The following is a 16,374-nucleotide window of genomic DNA, read 5'->3' as shown; positions in this document are numbered from 1 at the left end:
TTGGGGCCAAATTTAAACCTCACTCTGCTGATTGGTCGCAACCACCGGCCGCGACCAATCTGCGTTATTTTGTGCCAAATTTAAACAACGCTCTGCTGATTGGTCGCGGCCGTCAGCCGCGATTAATTAGCGATTTTGGCGCCAAATTTAAACATGCTCTCCAGTCCTCACTAACACGGTTTGCTGATTGGTCGCGGCCGCCGCCCGCGACTAAGCGATTTTGGCGCAAAATTCAACCACCGCTCTGCTGATTGGTCGAGGCCGCCGGCCGAGATCAATCAGCAGTATTGGTGCCAAATTTAAACACCGCTTCGCTGATTGGTCGCGGTGGCCGGCCGCGACCAAGCAGCGAAATTGGCACCAAATTTAAACGCTCTGCTGATTGGTCGAGGCCGCCGGCCGTGACCAATCAGCCATATTGGTGCCAAATTTAAACACCGCTTCGCTGATTGGTCGCGGTGGCCGGCCGCGACCAAGCAGCGAAATTGGCGCCAAATTTAAACACCGCTCTGCTGATTGGTCGCGGTTACCGGTCTCGAATAATCAGCATTATTAGTGCCAAATTTAAACACCGCTGTGCTGATTACTCGCGACCAATCTGCGATATAGGCGCCAAATTTTAACACCGCTTTGCTGATTGGTTACGGTTGCCGGCCTCGACCAATCAGCGATTTTGCCGCAAAATTGAAACACAGCTCTGCTGATTGCGCCCGGTCGGCCGCATACCTATTCTAGAATACCCGATGCATTAGAATCGGGCCACCATCTAGTCTAATCATAATAACAGACGGGGATTCTTTACTGTAAGAGCATTAAGACTATGGATCTCTCTGTCACATGATGCTGTCATGGTGGATTCACTACCAGTATACAAGGAGGGCCTGGACACCTTTCTTGAAGAATATATTCTTATAGTTTCTAGATTGTGTGATGATGGTGATCCAGGGAACTCGCCTGATTGCCGTTTGTGGAGTCAGGAAGGAATTTTCCCCTGATATGGGGCAATTAGCATCTGTCTCCCGGGGTTTTTGTTTTCTTTCCCCTAGATCAGTGTTTCCCAAACTCCAGTCCTCATGGCCCCACAGGTCATGTTTTCAGGATCTCCTTAGTGTTACACAGGTGATGGAAGTATCATCAAGACATCAGGAATTCTCTCACCTGTGCAACACTATGGAAATCCTGAAAACGTGACCTGTGGGGGCCGTGAGGATGGGGTTTGGGGAACACTGCTCTAGATCAACGTGTTATTGTACTGGTTGAACTTGATGGACTTGTGCAGTCAACCTAAAAGGGAGTCAGCACAGAATGACTGTTCAAACCAAGCGCAGGCGCTTAGTGCATCATGGTGCAGCCAAACATTGAAGGTCGCCTTCCCACGTGCTTGTTTTCTCTCCATTTGCACACCTCGCCCCCCCCCCACCTTTGATGATAGCTCTGGCTTCATAGAGCAATGTTTGGCCAAATCACGGTGCACCGAGGGCCGGTGCTTGGTTTAAACAGTCGTTCTGTGCTGTCAGACTCGTTTTAAATGTTTGGCCTCGCCAAAGGTGCACTAAGCGCCTGTGTTATCACAGAATAGTGAGGACCGGTGTAGAGCGTGAGGCGTGGACATGGTGGTATCACAATAGTGAGGACTGGTGTAGAGCGTGAGGCGTGGACATGGTGGTATCACAATAGTGAGGACGGATGTAGAGCGTGAGGCGTGGACATGGTGGTATCACAATAGTGAGGACGGGTGTAGAGCGTGAGGCGTGGACATGGTGGTATCACAATAGTGAGGATGGGTGTAGAGCGTGAGGCGTGGACATGGTGGTATCACAATAGTGAGGACGGGTGTAGAGCGTGAGGCGTGGACATGGTGGTATCACAATAGTGAGGACGGGTGAGATCGTGAGGCGTGGACATGGTGGTATCACAATAGTGAGGACGGGTGAGATCGTGAGGCGTGGACATGGTGGTATCACAATAGTGAGGACGGGTGTAGAGCGTGAGGCGTGGACATGGTGGTATCACAATAGTGAGGACGGGTGTAGAGCGTGAGGCGTAGACATGGTGGTATCACAATAGTGAGGATGGGTGAGATCGTGAGGCGTGGACATGGTGGTATCACAATAGTGAGGACGGGTGTAGAGCGTGAGGCGTGGACATGGTGGTATCACAATAGAGAGGACGGGTGTAGAGCGTGAGGCGTGGACATGGTGGTATCACAATAGTGAGGACGGGTGTAGAGCGTGAGGCGTGGACATGGTGGTATCACAATAGTGAGGACGGGTGTAGAGCGTGAGGCGTGGACGGGTGTAGAGCGTGAGGCGTGGACATGGTGGTATCACAATAGTGAGGACGGATGTAGAGCGTGAGGCGTGGACATGGTGGTATCACAATAGTGAGGACGGGTGTAGAGCGTGAGGCGTGGACATGGTGGTATCACAATAGTGAGGATGGGTGTAGAGCGTGAGGCGTGGACATGGTGGTATCACAATAGTGAGGACGGGTGTAGAGCGTGAGGCGTGGACATGGTGGTATCACAATAGTGAGGACGGGTGAGATCGTGAGGCGTGGACATGGTGGTATCACAATAGTGAGGACGGGTGAGATCGTGAGGCGTGGACATGGTGGTATCACAATAGTGAGGACGGGTGTAGAGCGTGAGGCGTGGACATGGTGGTATCACAATAGTGAGGACGGGTGTAGAGCGTGAGGCGTAGACATGGTGGTATCACAATAGTGAGGATGGGTGAGATCGTGAGGCGTGGATATGGTGGTATCACAATAGTGAGGACGGGTGTAGAGCGTGAGGCGTGGACATGGTGGTATCACAATAGTGAGGACGGGTGTAGAGCGTGAGGCGTGGACATGGTGGTATCACAATAGTGAGGACGGGTGAGATCGTGAGGCATGGACATGGTGGTATCACAATAGTGAGGACGGGTGTAGAGCGTGAGGCGTGGACATGGTGGTATCACAATAGTGAGGACGGGTGTAGAGCGTGAGGCGTGGACATGGTATCACAATAGTGAGGACGGGTGTAGAGCATGGGGCATGGACATGGTAGTATCACAATAGTGAGGACGGGTGTAGAGCGTGAGGCGTGGACATGGTGGTATCACAATAGTGAGGACGGCTGTAGAGCGTGAGGCGTGGACATGGTGGTAACACAATAGTGAGGACAGGTGTAGAGCGTGAGGCGTGGACATGGTGGTATCACAATAGTGATGACGGCTGTAGAGCGTGAGGCGTGGGCATGGTGGTAACACAATAGTGAGGACAGGTGTAGAGCGTGAGGCGTGGACATGGTGGTATCACAATAGTGAGGACGGGTGTAGAGCGTAAGGCGTGGACATTGTGGTATCACAATAGTGAGGACGGGTGTAGAGCGTAAGGCGTGGACATGGTGGTATCACAATAGTGATGACGGGTGTAGAGCGTGAGGGGTGGACATGGTGGTAACACAATAGTGAGGACGGGTGTAGGGCGTGAGGCGTGGACATGGTGGTAGCACAATAGTGAGGAAGGGTGTAGAGCGTGAGGCATGGACATGATAATCACAATAGTGAGGACGGGTGTAGAGCGTGAGGTGTAGACATGGTGGTAGCACAATAGTGAGGACGGGTGTAGAGCGTGAGGCATGGACATGGTGGTAGCACAATAGTGAGGACGGGTGTAGAGCGTGAGGCATGGACATGGTGGTAGCACAATAGTGAGGACGGGTGTAGAGCGTGAGGCGTGGACATGGTGGTAGCACAATAGTGAGGACGGGTGTAGAGCGTGAGGCATGGACATGGTGGTAGCACAATAGTGAGGACGGGTGTAGAGCGTGAGGCGTGGACTCTGTGTTGTCACACAATATAATCACATCTAGTAACAGAACCTTTAATGGATGTTTTATACAAAAGTGAACATTCGCTCTGAAGTCTTAAAACCCTATAATTCAAGAAACTATTTCCTCCATACGAAATGCACGTGTAGATAGTGAGTCGTGGACACGGTGGTATCACAATAGTGAGCACGGGTGTAGAGCGTGAGTCGTGGACGCGGTAGTGTCACAATAGTGAGGACGGGTGTAGATCGTGAGTCGTAGACGCGGTGGTATCACAATAGTGAGGACGGGTGTAGATCGTGAGTCGTGGACACGGTGGTATCACAATAGTGAGGACGAGTGTAGATCGTGAGTCGTGGACGCGGTGGTACCACAATAGTAAGGACGAGTGTAGACCGTGAGTCGTGGACGCGGTGGTATCACAATAGTGAGGACGAGTGTAGAGCGTGAGTCGTGGACGCAGTATCACAATAGTGAGGACGGGTGTAGATCGTGAGTCGTGGACGCGATGGTATCACAATAGTGAGGACGAGTGTAGATCGTGAGTCGTGGACGCGGTGGTATCACAATAGTGAGGACGGGTGTAGAGCGTGAGTCGTGGACGCGGTGGTATCACAATAGTGAGGACGGGTGTAGAGCGTGAGTCGTGGACACGGTGGTATCACAATAGTGAGGACGGGTGTAGAGCGTGAGTCGTGGACGTGGTGGTATCACAATAGTGAGGACGGGTGTAGAGCGTGAGGCGTGGACATGGTGGTAACACAATAGTGAGGACGGGTGTAGATCGTGAGTCGTGGACACGGTGGTATCACAATAGTGAGGACGATTGTAGATCGTGAGTCGTGGACGCGGTGGTAACACACAATAGTGAGGACAGGTGTAGATCGTGAGTCGTGCACGCGGTAGTGTCACAATAGTTAGGACGGGTGTAGATCATGAGTCGTGGACGGGGTGGTAACACACAATAGTGAGGACGGGTGTAGAGCGCGAGTCGTGGACATGGTGGTATCACAATAGTGAGGACGGGTGTAGATCGTGAGTCGTGGGCGCGGTGGTAACACAATAGTGAGGACGGGTGTAGATCGTGAGTCGTGGGCGCGGTGGTAACACAATAGTGAGGACGGGTGTAGATCGTGAGTCGTGGACGCGGTGGTAACACACAATAATGAGGACGGGTGTAGATCGTGAGTCGTGTACCCGATGGTATCATACAATAGTGAGGACGGGTGTAGAGCGTGAGTCGTGGACGCGGTGGTATCACAATAGTGAGGACGGGTGTAGATCGTGAGGCGTGGACATGGTGGTACACAATAGTGAGGACGGGTGTAGATCACGAGTCGTGCACGCGGTGGTAACACACAATAGTGAGGACGGGTGTAGAGCGTGAGTCGTGGGCGCGGTGGTATCATACAATAGTGAGGACGGGTGTAGATCGTGAGTCGTGGATGTGGTGGTAACACACAATAGTGAGGACGGGTGTAGAGCGTGAGTCGTGGGCGCGGTGGAGTCACACAATAGTGAGGACGGGTGTAGATCGTCAGTCGTGGATGCGGTGGTATCATACAATAGTGAGGACGGGTGTAGATCGTGAGTCGTGGGCGCGGTGGTATCATACAATAGTGAGGACGGGTGTAGAGCGTGAGTCATGGACGCGGTGGTAACACACAATAGTGAGGACGGGTGTAGATCGTGAGTCGTGGACCCGGTGGTATCACAATAGTGAGGACGGGTGTAGGTCGTGGGCGCGGTGGTAACACACAATAGTGAGGACGGGTGTAGATCGTGAGCGCAGTGGTAACACACAATAGTGAGAACGGGTGTAGATCGTGAGTCATGGACCCGGTGGTATCATACAATAGTGAGGACGGGTGTAGAGCGTGAGTCGTGGACGCGGTGGTATCACACAATAGTGAGGACGGGTGTAGAGCGTGAGTCGTGGACATGGTGGTATCACAATAGTGAGGACGGGTGTAGATCGTGAGTCGTGGGCACGGTGGTAACACACAATAGTGAGAACGGGTGTAGATCGTGAGGTCGTGGGCGCGGTGGTAACACACAATAGTGAGGACGGGTGTAGATCGTGAGTCGTGGACGCGGTGGTAACACACAATAGTGAGGACGGGTGTAGATCGTGAGTCGTGGACCCGATGGTATCATACAATAGTGAGGACGGGTGTAGAGCGTGAGTCGTGGACGCGGTGGTATCACAATAGTGAGGACGGGTGTAGATCGTGAGGCGTGGACATGGTGGTACACAATAGTGAGGATGGGTGTAGATCATGAGTCGTGGACGCGGTGGTAACACAATAGTGAGGACGGGTGTAGAGCGTGAGTCGTGGGCGCGGTGGTATCATACAATAGTGAGGACGGGTGTAGATCGTGAGTCGTGGATGTGGTGGTAACACACAATAGTGAGGACGGGTGTAGAGCGCGAGTCATGGACGCGGTGGTAACACACAATAGTGAGGACGGGTGTAGATTGTGAGTCGTGGGTGCGGTGGTAACACAATAGTGAGGACGGGTGTAGATCGTGAGTCGTGGGCGCGGTAGTGTCACAGTAGTGAGGACGGGTGTAGAGCGTGAGTGGTGGGCGTGGTGGATTCACACAATAGTGAGGACGGGTGTAGATCGTGAGCGCGGTGGATTCACACAATAGTGAGGACGGGTGTAGATCGTGAGTCGTGGGCGCGGTGGATTCACACAATAGTGAGGACGGGTGTAGAGCGTGAGTCGTGGGCGCGGTGGATTCACACAATAGTGTGGACGGGTGTAGATCGTGAGTCGTGGGCGCGGTGGATTCACACAATAGTGAGGACGGGTGTAGATCGTGAGTCGTGGGCGCGGTAGAGTCACACAATAGTGAGGACGGGTGTAGATCGTGAGTCGTGGGCGCGGTGGTAACACACAATAGTGAGAACGGGTGTAGATCGTGAGTCGTGGGCGCGGTGGTAACACACAATAGTGAGGACGGGTGTAGATCGTGAGTCGTGGGTGCGGTGGAGTCACACAATAGTGAGGACGGGTGTAGATCGTGAGTCGTAGGCGCGGTGGTAACACACAATAGTGAGGACGGGTGTAGATCGTGAGTCGTGGGTGCGGTGGAGTCACACAATAGTGAGGACGGGTGTAGATCGTGAGTCGTGGGCGCGGTGGAGTCACACAATAGTGAGGACGGGTGTAGATTGTGAGTCGTGGGCGCGGTGGAGTCACACAATAGTGAGGACGGGTGTAGATCGTGAGTCGTGGGTGCGGTGGAGTCACACAATAGTGAGGACGGGTGTAAATCGTGAGTCGTGGGCGCGGTGGAGTCACACAATAGTGAGGACGGGTGTAGATCGTGAGTCGTGGGTGCGGTGGAGTCACACAATAGTGAGGACGGGTGTAGATCGTGAGTCGTGGGTGCGGTGGTAACACACAATAGTGAGGACGGGTGTAGATCGTGAGTCGTGGGTGCGGTGGTAACACACAATAGTGAGGACGGGTGTAGAGCGTGAGTCGTGGGTGCGGTGGAGTCACACAATAGTGAGGACGGGTGTAGAGCGTGAGTCGTGGGCGCGGTGGAGTCACACAATATAACATCTAGTAACAGAACGCTTCCTTTAATGGATGTTTTATACAAAAGTGAAGCCATAAAACCCTATAATACAAGAAACAATATTTCCTCCGTCCACATCGCACAATTTCCTTCTCACAGAGCAGCAGTAACAGAACGCTGCAGATTCTCTGCAGAAACCTTTGGTGCCGTCTACACGACAGGAACGAGGCCACATTTTACCATTTGTACCACAAGACCCCGAACAACAGACAAGAAACACGAGGACATGAACAGAAGGACAAAAGAAATCAGGAATCTCCTCCGTGTAACCAGAAGTCGGATCAGCGGAGACTCGTCCTCGCACACCTTATCCAGACATGGCGGCCGCCAGCGCCTTCACTTCAAAGGCCTCCGGAGGAATGGCACCCCGACTCTGTAAAGGGAAACCGATAATAAAGGAAAACCAAATCATACGTGTAAACCTGGAGACGAGACAGAAGCATCATTTACCCCTTTATACAGTCAGGGGGTGAGCGCTCTTAAAGGGGTTCTCCATTTATATGGAGATAAACATTAAATGGATTCTCTTATCAAGACGACTGCTCTCTATATACCGTATTAGTGCTTATAGATATTATAGAGGGGTCTCCCGCCCCGAACCCCCAGCTGTGAGCTAGAATAATACCTGGCCCCACCATCCCCCCCGGTGCATAACGTCCGGCACCATCTTGCCCCCCCCCGGTGTATAATGTCCTGCCCCATCTCGTCCCCTCCCCGGATGTATCATGTCCGGTCCCATCTCCCCCCTTCCTGGTGTATAACATCCAGCCCCATTGCTCCTCCTGTGCATAACGTCCGGCACCATCTTGCCCCCCCGGTGTATAATGTCCTGCCCCATTTCGTCCCCTCCCCGGATGTATCATGTCCGGTCCCATCCCCCCCCTTCCTGGTGTATAACATCCAGCCCCATTGCTCCTCCTGTGCATAACGTCCGGTCCCATCGACCCCCGATGCATAACGTCTGGCCCTTCCCCCTGCTGTGCATAACATTCAGTGCCATCGCCCCCCATGCATAACTTCCGACCCCATCGTCCCCCGGTGTAACATCTGGTCCCGTTGCGGTGTGATGTCTTCTGGATGAAGGGGCAACAATTCCCACCAATGCCTCCAAAATCTTATAGAAATCCTTCCCAGAAGAGCAGAAGCCGTTCTATCTGTGGAGGAGCGACTCCATATTAATGTCTATGGGTGTAAGATGGGAGGTGAGAGCTCCCTGGAGGTGAATGTGGAGGGGGCACATACTTTTCTCCAGATATTGTATGTACAGTGATTCCATAGAGCAAGAACTGATCTTTGCAGCTGTAATCAGCTCTGGCCAATAGAGGGCAGCACTGAACCTCTAAACACCTCCACAGGACACATGCAAAGACCTTCAGAGATACAGTGCAGGTGTCGGCTTCAGGTCACTGGAGACAGTCAGCAAGTAGGTTGCTTAATAAAACCATTTACCTTCAGGTGATGAAACACTTTCTTTGCTTGATGCACATCCCAGTTGTTGTCGTCAAGACATCTGTATGGGGAAAAGAGATTTTATCAAAAGACACCGACCACGGCGGCAGGAAGCCCATCGCCCGTGGCTGGTGTCACCTAAAGTTACATGATATAGAGGCAAAACCTCAGCTGTGAGAAGTGTCGGGGCTGCACAGGTTTTCAGTACCTTAATGGAAAGTGAAATGTTCCTATTCAGTGACAGAAAGCAGAGATCTTGGATACAAAGTGTATGATGAGGTTACAGAACCCCCCGCGCCCAGTGCCGCGCACCGCGGTCTCACTCACTTCAGAGCCCAGTCCGGCTTCATCCTCGTGTACGCGGAGAATGAGTGGACGGTGTCCCTGGCGGCGGCGGAAGGGGCTTTCTCGCAGATCGCTGGGACAGGTTTGGGGGGCTCAAGTGATGGCGTTTCTTGCGGACCCCCGTATGCATTCAGTATAACCATCTGATCATTCAAAATCTGAGCGCTGGAAAAAGAGGAAAACAAAAAAGTAACTGAATTATTAGTGATTTCAATATCTCGGCTTGCTTTCAGTGAATGGGACCATGTTTGTTACACAGACCGGATTCCTCTCACTGCTAATCATTTACTAACTGGGGTCTACGCAATATGCTGTACAGATTTTATGCCTCGCGATGTAATTAAGAATATTCTCATTCATTGATGGCAAGCAGAGATCTGAAAACGCTGAAAAAATAGAAATATAAATTACCGTATATGCTCGAGTATAAGCCAAGGCACCTAATTTTACCACAAAAAACTGGGAAAACTTATTGACTTGAGTATAAACCCTAATTTGGGAAATGCAGCAGCTACTGGTAAATTTCCCCATCCTGGTACGCATGGCCCCCTCATCCCCAATCCTGGTATGCATGGACCCCTCATCCCTAATTCTGTTGTGCATGGCTCCCTCATCCCCAATCCTGGTACGCATGGCCCCCTCATCCCCAATCCTGGTACGCATGGCCCCCTCATCCCCAATCCTGGTACGCATGGCCCCCTCATCCCCAATCCTGGTACGCATGGCACCCTCATCCCCAATTCTGTTGTACATGGCCCCCTCATCCCTAATCCTGGTATACATGCCCCCCTCATCCCCAATCCTGGTATGCATGGCAGCCCTCATCCCCAATCCAGGTATGCATGGCAGCCCTCATCCCCAATCCAGGTATGCATGGCAGCCCTCATCCCCCAATCCAGGTATGTATGGCACCCCTCATCCCCCAATCCTGGTATGTACGGTACCCCTCATCCCCCAATCCTGGTATGCATGCCCCCCCATCCCCAATCCTCGTATGCATGGCACCCTCATGTCTAATCCTGGTATGTATGGTCCCCTCATCCCTAATCCTGGTATACATGCCCCCCTCATCCCCAATCCTGGTATGCATGGCAGCCCTCATCCCCAATCCAGGTATGCATGGCAGCCCTCATCCCCAATCCAGGTATGCATGGCAGCCCTCATCCCCCAATCCAGGTATGTATGGCACCCCTCATCCCCCAATCCTGGTATGTACGGTACCCCTCATCCCCCAATCCTGGTATGCATGCCCCCCCATCCCCAATCCTCGTATGCATGGCACCCTCATGTCTAATCCTGGTATGTGTGGGCCCCCTCATCCCCCAATCCGGGATTGTATGCCCCCCATCCCCAATCCTGGTATGCATGGCCTCCTCATACCCAATCCTGGTATGTATGGCCTTCCCATCCCCAATCCTGGTATGTATGGACCCCCTCATTCCCCAATCCTGGTATGCATGGCCGCATTACTGCACACACAAAAAAATAATCAAACACTGAAGGTACGTGCACACGATCAGTAATTGCTGCGGATTGTACGCTGCGCACTTGCGCTGCGTGCAATCCGCAGATGCCAGATGTTATAGAATAGTGGATGGGATTTATACAGATCCCATGCCCACTATGCGTCTCCATACACCTGCGGCTCACCCGCAGACACGGACATGCGGCGCGTCTTCCCAGACCTCAGTATGTCAATTTCTCTTGCGGAGACACTAGTCTCCGCAAGAGAAATTCTATCAGTGCAATGTATAGGATGCGGTGAATCCGCATGGCTCAATGAACACATGCGGATTTACCAGCGTGCAGCGCTTTGGACGCAGCATAAAGTATGCTGCGTTCAAAGCGCTGCCAATAACGCCCATGTGCACATACCCTTATACTCACCTTCCTTCCTCACCTCTGCTCTGCGTCCTTTTCTGCTGCAGCAGCTCATGTCAGCATCTGAGCAGCGCATGACGTCACTGCCATGCGCTCTCAGACGCTGAGCTGCTGGCACATTCACTCCTCTCCACCCCGGGACTATGGGCGTGGAGAAGAGTGAATATGCACTCTCTTTAGTAGCGGGCACTGTCAGCAGGAACTGCGGCTCAACGCTTCTCTGTGTCCGCTACTAAAGAGAATGAATATTCATTCTTCTCCACGCCCATGGGAGTGGAGAAGAGGGAATATTAATTTCTCTTTAGCGCGGGCACACGTGGTAGCTGCAGCAGCGGCTACTGCGTGTGCCCCGCTCCTCCACCGTCGCAACCTCCCCCAGCACTATCCACCACCAGAATTTCTATATACTCGAGTATATACCAGAGTATAAGCCGAGAGGGGCTTTATCAGAACAAAAAATGTGCTGAAAAACTCGGCTTATACTCGAGTATATACGGTATATTAAAAATCTGGTGAATTACATGATGATTGGAAGAGATGAGATCAATCATAACCTATGCAGCGGATACCACCACTGGCGGCCTCAGTATTCCTGTAGCCAGAAGACCACCGCCAGGAGGAGTTAACAGAGCGGCCGGTCATACATGCACCCTGCCTCCGCCAGGAGGAGTTAACAGAGCGGCCGGTCATACATGCACCCTGCCTCCGCCAGGAGGAGTTAACAGAGCGGCCGGTCATACATGCACCCTGCCTCCGCCAGGAGGAGTTAACAGAGCGTCCGGTCATACATGCACCCTGCCTCCGCCAGGAGGAGTTAACAGAGCGGCCGGTCATACATGTGTAGCACCCTGAGGGCTCGGCTGCTACAGGGGTATTGCACCTCGACCCAGAGGTGTGATATTCCACTCCCGGGTAAGGATGGAGTGTGGACCAGGACTCAGTAAGCTGCATACACCACACACAACCCATTTCCGAGGGACAGCTCTACGGGGCTCCCATTTATATATATATGTAGGCACAACTGACCATGTCCCTGGCTGGAGTGGGGAGGGGGAGGAAAACCCAGTGGTGTAGGAGCAGATAGGGGTGGCTCTCTGGGCATAGGTAGGAGCCCATTGGTTGCTAGTCACCTGGGCTCACACATAGAGGGAGGTATATAAGGTGGGCACCATCTTAGAGTAGTCAGTTCAGTCCAGTCAGGAGGAGAAGAGAGAAGGAGAGTTCAGCCAGAGAGGGCTGACAGGGAGCTGTGGCTCAGTCTGGGCCCAGCTCCACGAGGCCGGCCTGGAGTGGAGGCCAGAGCCAGAGGAGAGGAACAGAAACAGCAAGGAACTGGAACAGAAAGGAAACAAGGAACAGCACATTAAGAGAGGCTCAGAGACACCAGAGAAGAAGGGACCCCATAGGCCCAGGAGAGTGCGGGTGAAGGGTTGGCAGAGCAGGGTACCGGAACCCAAATTGGTGGAGGCAACAAATTCCTCAGCCAAAGACCGAAGGTTGTGACCACATCTTGGTGCGACCCCTCACTACATCCACCAGGAAAGCATACCACATAGGGTCAGGGAAACCGGAGAGAGGTTTCGCCAAGAGAAGGCCCGAGGAAGCTGGACAAAGGTGGGTCACTGGTGGGGACGGCCAGAGCAAGAAAGAGAAGGGAGCCCTGTGCCACGCTCTGAAATTGCCTGGGAGTTGGTCGAGCCCCTTGCCTGGTGGACGCAGCACGGCTTGGGCAGTCACCGCCGGTACAGACGTGACTAGGACCAGTAAAGAACTGTGAGTAAAGCATTGGAAACTGCAACCACACGTCTCTGTGTTTCATCGCCGCACCAGCACCATTAGTACTGGGACGCTCACACCATCACTCCCATCATGCACACTAGCTGCCCTGAGGCAATGCTTCTCCCGTGGGGAGTTATCCCATACTTGGCTGCGCATACAACATCAGCAGTCTGCGGCACAGCGGCGGTCTCCACTGACCGCAATCCACGGGTAGCGTAGTCGGACACTTATTATTACACTAAGACTGCCACTGGTTTGAAAGCCCTGGGCACGGACCGGGTCACCGCCACTGAAGACTACAACCCCCAGCGATAGTCTTCCGTGGCGATAGGTGATATTACAGCTCACCTCCTCCTCCTGTACAATGACTGATAACACCTCTATATATAGTAGATTACACAGGATCCACCATTCACAATAGGTGATATCACAGCACACCTCCTCCTCCTGTATAATGACTGATAACACCTCTATATACAGTAGATAACACAGGATCCACCATTTACAATAGGTGATATCACAGCTCACCACCTCCTCCTCCTGTACAATGAATGATAACACCTCTATATACAGTAGATAACACAGGATCCACCATTTACAATAGGTGAGATCACAGCTCACCCCCTCCTCCTCCTGTACAATGACTGATAACACCTCTATATACAGTAGATAACACAGGATCCACCATTTACAATAGGTGAGATCACAACTCACCTCCTCCTCCTCCTCCTTTATAATGACTGATAACACCTCTATATACAGTAGGTAACACAGGATCCACCATTCACAATAGATATCACAGCTCAACTCCTCTTCCTGTATAATGACTGATAACACCTCTATATACAGTAGGTAACACAGTATCCACCATTCACAATAGGTGAGATCACAGCTCACCCCCTCCTCCTCCTGTACAATGACTGATAACACCTCTATATACAGTAGATAACACAGGATCCACCACTCACAATAGGTGAGATCACAGCTCACCTCCTCCTCCTGTACAATGACTGATAACACCTCTATATACAGTAGATAACACAGGGGACCCACCATTCACAATAGGTGATATCACAGCTCACCTCCTACTGTACAATGACTGATAACACCTCACCTCCTCCTGTACAATGACTGATAACACCTCTATATACAGTAGATAACACAGGGGACCCACCATTCACAATAGGTGATATCACAGCTCACCTCCTCATCCTGTATAATGACTGATAACACCTCTATATACAGTAGATAACACAGGATCCACCATTCACAATAGGTGAGATCACAGCTCACCCCCTCCTCCTCCTATACAATGACTGATAACACATCTATATACAGTAGATAGCACAGGATCCACCATTCACAATAGGTGATATCACAGCTCACCTTCTCCTCCTGTACAATGACTGATAACACCTCTATATACAGTAGATAACACAGGATCCACCATTCACAATAAGTGTCATCACAGCTCACCTCCTCCTGTACAATGACTGATAACACATCTATATACAGTAGTTAACACAGGGGACCAAACATTCACAATAGGTGATATCACAGCTCACCTCCTCCTCCTGTATAATGACTGATAACACCTCTATATACAGTAGGTAACACAGGATCCACCATTCACAATAAGTGATATCACAGCTAACCTCCTCCTCCTATACAATGACAGATAACACCTCTATATACAGTACATAACAAAGGGGACCCACCATTCACAATAGGTGGTATTACAGCTCACCTTCTCCCCCTGTATAATGACTGATAACACATCTATATACAGTAGGTAACACAGGATCCACAATTCACAATAGGTGATATCACAGCTCACCTACTCCTCCTCCTGTACAATGACTGATAACACCTCTATATACAGTAGTTAACACAGGATCCACCATTCACAATAGGCGATATCACAGCTCACCTCCTCCTCCTCCTGTACAATGACTGATAACACAGGATCCAACATTCACAATAGGTGAGATCACAGCTCACCCCTTCCTCCTCCTGTACAATGACTAATAACACCTCTATATACAGTAGATAACACAGAGGACCCACCATTCACAATAGGTGATATCACAGCTCACCTCCTCTTCCTGTATAATGATTGATAACAAATCTATGTACCGCAGTTAACACAGGATCCTCCATTCACAATAGGTGATGTCACAGATCACCTCCTCCTCCTGTACAATGAATGATAACACCTCTATATACAGTAGATTACACAGAATCCACCATTCACAATAGGTGAGATCACAGCTCACCTCCTCCTCTGTACAATGACTGATAACACCTCTATATACAGTAGATAAAACAGGATACACCATTCACAATAGGCGAGATCACAGCTCACCTCTTCCTGTACAATGAATGATAACACCTCTATATACAGTAGATAACACAGGGGACCCACCATTCACAATAGGTGGTATTACAGCTCACCTCCTCCCCTGTACAATGACTGATAACACCTCTATATACAGTAGATAACACAGGATCCACCATTCACAATAGGTGATATCACAGCTCACCTCCTCCTCCTCCTGTACAATGACTATTAACACCTCTATATACAGTAGATTACACAGGATCCACCATTCACAATAAGTGAGATCACAGCTCATCTCCTCCTCCTGTACAATGACTGATAACACGTCTATATATAGTAGATGACACAGAGGACCCACCATTCACAATAGGTGATGTCACAGCTCACCTCCTCCTCCTCCTGCACAATGACTGATAACACCTCTATATACAGTAGGTAACACAGGAGACCCACCATTCACAATAGGCGATATCACAGATCACCTCCTCCTCCTGTACAATGAACGATAATACCTCTATATACAGTAGATTACACAGGATCCACCATTCACAATAGGTGATATCACAACTCACCTCCGGCTCCTGTACAATGAACGATAACACCTCTATATACAGTAGATTACACAGGATCCACCATTCACAATAAGTGAGATCACAGCTCACCTCCCCCTCCTGTACAATGAATGATAACAACTCTATATACAGTAGATTACACAGGATCCACCATTCACAATAAGGGAGATCACAGCTCATCTCCTCCTCCTCCTGTACAATGACTGATAACACCTCTATATATAGTAGATAACACAGGATCCACCATTCACAATAGGTGACATCACAGCTCACCTCCTCCTCCTGTACAATGACTGATAACACCTCTATATACAGTAGATAACACAGGATCCACCTTTCACAATAGGTGATATCACAGCTCACCTACGCCGCCTGTACAATGAACGATAACACCTCTATATACAGTAGATTACACAGGATCCACCATTCACAATAGGTGACATCACAGCTCACCTCCTCCTCCTCCTCTACAAGGACTGATAACACCTCTATATACAGTAGATTACACAGGATCCACCATTCACAATAGGTGATATCACAGCTCACCTCCTCCTCCTGTACAATGAATGATAACACCTCTATATACAGTAGATAA

This window comes from Phyllobates terribilis, unplaced genomic scaffold (assembly GCF_046119375.1).
Source record: "Phyllobates terribilis strain yellow unplaced genomic scaffold, ASM4611937v1 Scaffold_314__1_contigs__length_2217976, whole genome shotgun sequence".
NCBI lineage: Eukaryota > Metazoa > Chordata > Amphibia > Anura > Dendrobatidae > Phyllobates > Phyllobates terribilis.
The sequence above is the reverse complement of the archived record's forward strand: the minus strand, read 5'-3'. Positions refer to the sequence as shown.